This window comes from Myotis davidii, unplaced genomic scaffold (assembly GCF_000327345.1).
Source record: "Myotis davidii unplaced genomic scaffold, ASM32734v1 scaffold1521, whole genome shotgun sequence".
Classification (NCBI taxonomy): Eukaryota; Metazoa; Chordata; class Mammalia; order Chiroptera; family Vespertilionidae; genus Myotis; species Myotis davidii.
In genome coordinates this window covers 260,390-266,032 of record NW_006291034.1, presented here as the reverse complement: position 1 = coordinate 266,032, position 5,643 = coordinate 260,390, and the positions used below count along the sequence as shown (strand labels likewise).

General features: G+C 47.4%; 1 protein-coding gene and 1 long non-coding RNA gene across 4 annotated transcripts in view; both read right to left on the bottom strand.

Annotated features, from left to right (window-relative positions):
• Positions 1-5,643, bottom strand: part of LOC102766637 — a 35,404-nt gene that overhangs the window by 21,207 nt on the left and 8,554 nt on the right. The gene's annotated exons all lie outside the window — the stretch shown is intronic.
• The window catches only part of LOC102767495, a 5,384-nt gene continuing 312 nt past the window's right edge, over positions 572-5,643 (bottom strand). The window contains exons 1-2 of one of the 3 annotated variants that reach the window (XR_001513946.1): positions 4,371-4,580; positions 572-1,826 (exon numbers count right to left, since the gene is read on the bottom strand). This is a non-coding gene — a long non-coding RNA (uncharacterized LOC102767495). Of the gene's footprint in view, positions 1,827-4,370; positions 4,581-5,643 lie in introns of those variants that run through there. The other 2 variants (XR_001513948.1, XR_001513947.1) reach the window with 2 other exon arrangements.

Here is a 5,643-nt window from a genome sequence, read left to right as displayed (position 1 = left end):
GAAAACCCCACAAAGCTCTCATGGCTTTTATTCAGGGAGTACAGCAAATAACAACGGAGTACAGCAAGTGACAATGATTAACAAGCATCCTTATGAGATCATCTGAGCTAAGTTATCCATTACACTATTAATTTCCTATATTATACAAAGACTCTTTCCACCTGCAGCAGTGCACCCTCCCTTGAACTTTCCATGCCCTCATGGACTATTTATCACCTCAAGGAAAGTTCTGCCTCTAAACAATAAGTCTTGCTTGCAAGCCTTTGTTCTGACATGGCCTGCTTGCAGGCTCCTGTCTTTTTTGGCAGAACATCCTCTTCTAGTTAACTTCTCATTCCACTTGTCCAGCTACAAAGTCAGACCAAAATATGTCACATCTAAACGACACAGGGCTAATTTTCCTAATATGCAAAGACCTCTTACAAAAAAGTAAGAAAAATATAAACAAGCCAATAGAAAAATTGGCTAAGGATTTAAATAGGCATTTATAGAATACAAATATTAACAGACAAAAATGGTGCCCAGTATTTTTATAAGAAAATCTGGTAAGTCAGATTCTATGTGAAATATGCAGAGTCTTAAAGAGTTGCTATTATTTTAAATTACAAAAAACTAACAAACAAAAACTATGTGGGGCTTGTCTGCCACGTCTGGTTAAAGATGTGAAAGGTCCCTGTGGATCAGCAGGTTGATCGATCCATCCAGCCTTGACCCATTCCGGCCCTGCAAAGCATAACCCATTCCAGTATAACAAAATAGTTTTTGTCTTTCACCATGTTTTTAGTTTAAATAATTGATAGGTTAATGTATTTGATCAAGTTAACCAAATATTGAGGTGTTGGCTTTCTTTTTTTTCAAAGTAGTTCAGAAAATAGGGAGGAGAGAAGGGGAAGAGGAATATAAACACTAAGATTTCCTGAGCAACTGACTTCTGAGAAGAGTCTGACAACACGAATGGGCCCATTCAGCGCCCCAGCTCAGCAGGTGATGTGTTCAGTGGGCAAAGCATCCCATGCTGCTTGGAGGCTGTGTTCACGTGACTCTGGAATGAGTGGCAGGGAGTGGAGAGCCCAGCACTGTTAGGGCAACACCATCGCCAGCGTGCATCTTGGTGTCCTCAGAACGGGTGCCAGGAGTAGCTCCGCACACGTGTGTCACCAGGGCTCCTCTCCCATGTGGATTCTTCTGGGTCCCAGATGTGAGCTGTAACTGAGGTCTTCCCACCCTCCTCACACTCTAGGGCCTGAGCTCAGGCTGACGCATTTCCCCCAGTCGATACTCTGGTGTGCCTTGTTCCCTGTGCAGGTCCTCTGGTGTCGGATGTGGCTGAGCTGTCATGAAAAGCTTTGCCACACTCACCATCTGGAAAGGCATTTCACCAGTGCAGGTCCATGGATGTGTGAATTGTGATAAAGGCTTTCTGCACTCCTCACACTGATACAGTTTTAACCTATAAAACAGGCTACGTATTCTCTGACGGTCAATACGTTGTGGGCTTCTGCATTAAAATTGCCACAGACGTTACATGAACAGTGTCTCTCTCCAGTGTGAATTCTCTTTTGTCTAATGAGGCTCGAGTTCAGAGTGAATCTTTTCTCATGTTCATCACACTTATACCTTCTCTCACTTGAAGTGCTTCTCTGATGTCTTTCTGTCCATCCTTCTGGTTCTTGGGTGTCTCCACATCCAGGACCCTCTCCGTTGGTCGGGCCAGATAACTTTTCTTGGGATTCCATATCTACAGTAAGATCTTGCTTTTAAATCAATTCTCCTTTCTTATTTCTGATCCTATCATCTGAAATAAAAAGTATAGCATTCTAATGTAACTGAAATATACAGGAACATTATTATGCTACTAGTAGCCTGGTGCACAAAAATTTGTGCACCCAGGGGTGAGGGTGAGGGGTGGGGCCAGACCCCTCAGCCCGACCTGCACCCTCTGTCATGTTCCAGGATCCCGGCCACTCCTGGCCTAGCCACAGGCCTACAAGCTTGGGCGGCCTGGCTCCCGAGGCCCCATTTTATCAAGAGAACTAAGTCGGCGTTAGTTACAGCCCTCACAGAACCCAGTACCCTGCATCTGTGCATACAACTGCCTCGTTCATGTGCCTGCTTCGCCCTACTGAAGTACTAATATCTTGAGGACATAGCTCCGTCTTATCCTGCTTCAACTTCAGTGCCTGGCCTGGTGCCAGGGACCTGAGAGGGTTTGCTGAGTGAGTGAATAATGAGTGAGTGAATGAGCAAGCAGCTAAGGAGCGGGAATTTCTGCCACATTGCCATGGCAACAGGCAGAAGTTCCGGCCTCACTCCGGGCTCCCTGAAGCCCACCCCGGGAAAGTTCCCCCCTGTTCCCAGCAGCCTGGGGCCCCTCTCCTGGCTGCATACTGAGTTACTGACATCTTGAGGACATAGCCCTGTCTTATCCTGCTTCACCTTCACTGCCTGGCCTGGTGCCAGGGACCTGAGAGGGTTTGCTGAGTGAGTGACTAATGAGTGAGCGAATGAGCGAATGAGTGAGCGAGTACGTGAATGAGCAAGCAGCTGCCCCCCGGGATAGTTTGCACTCTGCTCTGGGCTGCCTGACACAAACCCCGGGAAGTTCCCGCCCTGCTCCCAGCGGCCCCTCTCCCCTCTCCCTTCTCCCGGCTGCATAGTTCATGCAGGGCAAAGGCTGCCCGGGTGTAAGTTTGGGCAGATCGGTGCATTAGCACCAATCAGCCGGGGATCCCCGCGGGAGGGCCGTTTGTGGGTGTGGCCAGTGGCAGATCGGGGTATTAGCACCTGTCAGCTGGGGATCCCCCGAGGGCCATTTGTGGGTGTGGCCGGTCCCACTGCCAGCCCTGGGTCTGTTCCCATATGGGCCGCCTGCCGCCAGGGTCGCAATACCAGGCCCGGATGGCAGCAGGGCAGGCGGGATGGCACTGTCCTGCCCTGCCTTCAGTATGCAAACTAGCCGCCATCTTTGTTGGCAGTTAATTTGCATATTGCCCTGATTAGCCAATGGGAATCGTATTGGAGGTATGGTTAATTACTATGCTTGTCTATTATTAGATAGGATTATGTTATATTATACTACATTACATTATAGTATAACTAGAGGCCCATGCATGGGTAGGGTTCCTAGGCCTGACCAATGATCAGGGACAATCAGGTTCCCCTGCCTCCCCACCTGCCTGCCTACTCCTTCCCTAGCTCCCTCAGCACCACGCTGCTGCAGCTGGTCGCCTGCCATGTTCCATGCCACCCCCTGGAGGTGAGTGTACGTCACAAGCAGCAATCCCACTCCAATTCTCCCGATCGAACTCCCAAGGGGACACTTTGCATATTAGCCTTTTATACATATAGGTTATATATAGATATAGATATAGATATGGATACACATACTAGAAATACACAACTTACATATTCCAACAAAATGGTTTGACAATGTTTGAAGAGAAAATTAGAAGATGGCAAATGACAGGACTGGCTGGTGTGATTCCAGAGAAGGGTGCATAAAAGTAAGGAACAAGAGTGACCTGAAGCCCTGACCAGTTTGGCTCAGTGGATAGAGCGTTGGCCTGCGGAGTGAAGGGTCCCGGGTTCAATTCCCGTCAAGGGCATGTACCTTGGTTGCGGGCACATCCCCAGTGGGAGGTGTGCAGGAGGCAGCTGGTCGATGTTTCTCTCTCATCGATGTTTCCAGCTCTCTATCCCTCTCCCTTCCTCTCTGTAAAAAATCAATAAAATGTATTTTTTTTTTTAAAAAAAGAGTGACCTGAAGAACAAGCGTAGCAACAAATAGAATAAAGATCTGAGAATGGGCTCATCAGGAAGGCCAGACATTGAGTGGAGAGGAATGAAGAACAGAACTATGGGAAGAGGGAAATGACAGTGTAAGGACCAAGCTTGAAACATAAAACAACTGCTACCTCATGGGGACAGACGGACATCACTATTCTTGCAAAGGTGACACTGGGAACCTGTCAAGCCTGAAGCTACACTGTAGTTCACTGACGACTTCCCAGAACAGATCCTTCACCAGACCTGACACTCCCATCTGTCCTCACCCCAGAATTCCTATGCCTGAGTTTCCTAGAGGGTCCTCTGGGCAGAATCCCAACACCCTAGGGTAAGACATGTGGCCACTTCCTCAATGGTCAGTAGTTTCTGAAAAAAAAGTGAAACTGCCCCACTCAAGGATATGTCCCCTGAAGGAATCTCATTTTAAGACCAAGAGTGAAGGGCAGAATTTGCAACCATGTAGGAATAATACAAGGAAAAGTGGTATGCTTTGTGTCAATTAGAGACATTAAAATAAAAGAAAAAAGGAAAAGACAGCCAGGGGGATGACTGAAGAATGAGGGCACAGCAGAGTCAGAACTTACCTAGGCACAGGGGTCAGGGACTCGAACTGGAGAGTGTCATGAAAGACACAATCACAGGCCACCAGGGTCTTGGGCTGCTATCCGTAAAGGGCAGAGACCCAAGACCAGGCCAAGAAGGAAGGTTGTCAAAAGGAGATGAGCTCGCTCTGTCAGTGTACTCAGTGGTTAGAGCATTGGACCACTCACCAAAGGGTCTTGGGTTCACTTCCTGGTCAAGGGCACATACCTGAGTTGTAGGTACATTCCGGAGGCAACCAATTGGTGTGTCTCTCACATCAATGTTTCTCTCTCTATATCCCCCTTCTACTCTCTCAAAAATCAATGGAAAAATATCCTCTGGTGGGGATTAACAAGACAAAATAAAAGAAAAAGAGGAGATGAGCTTTCCTTGGGGCCCCTTCAGGGACAGGCCCTGCAATCATTTCCTCACCAAACCAGCTTGCCACACTGGTTAAAAATCCTCATGTTTACTGGTTGTATAAGGCTTCAGGGCACTTTAAACTTCAATTTATGTTTTAGCTACCTTACATATGTCCGAGTGAAGAAAATTAAAGCAAATTACACAAAGATACACGTGTATGCAAAAACTAGTCTTTTAGAGCCATGAGCAAATAACAAATGACTCCTGTAGATGGGACCCAAAGAGCATCGCAAACAGAACTAAACCCCCATCAGCATGAGAAGCAGACGTATGCATTATTACAAAAAAGCACAGAACATAAACTCAATTTCTAACTACTAAAAAAGATTGGGAAAATAGTGCCCTTCTAGTCGGATGGTAGTGAGTTCATGCTCAGCTCCAAATACAAAGAGTGAGAGATAAAAAGTTAATCTAAAAGCTTATCTCTGCAGACGAAAGGACAAACCGCGCAACCGTGGCCACTTGACAACAGAGGACAGCGGAGGACCAAGTGCTCCACAAGGAGGACGGGCCCCAGCTCACGTGTGATCCTAGGAATAAGTCAAGATAAAGAACATGAAGCCGCTTCTAAATGTTGCCTTCCACTAGTTTATATCTTCCAAATAATAAAACATAGTGAGTTAACCAGTCAGACTATAACACCTTCCCCATTTACCCGGAATGCAAACCGAACTGGCACATCATCGAACAGAACCACCAGTAGTCCCGGATTCAAGAAGATTTGGCCGTCTGTGTCCTGTAAGCCACACGGACCTGACAGACCGCAAAGTGTGCAGGAGTTGGCGCGGCGCATACAGCGCGGACTGAACAAGGAGGGGACACCCACATGCGGCGATGTGGAGCCGGGACACG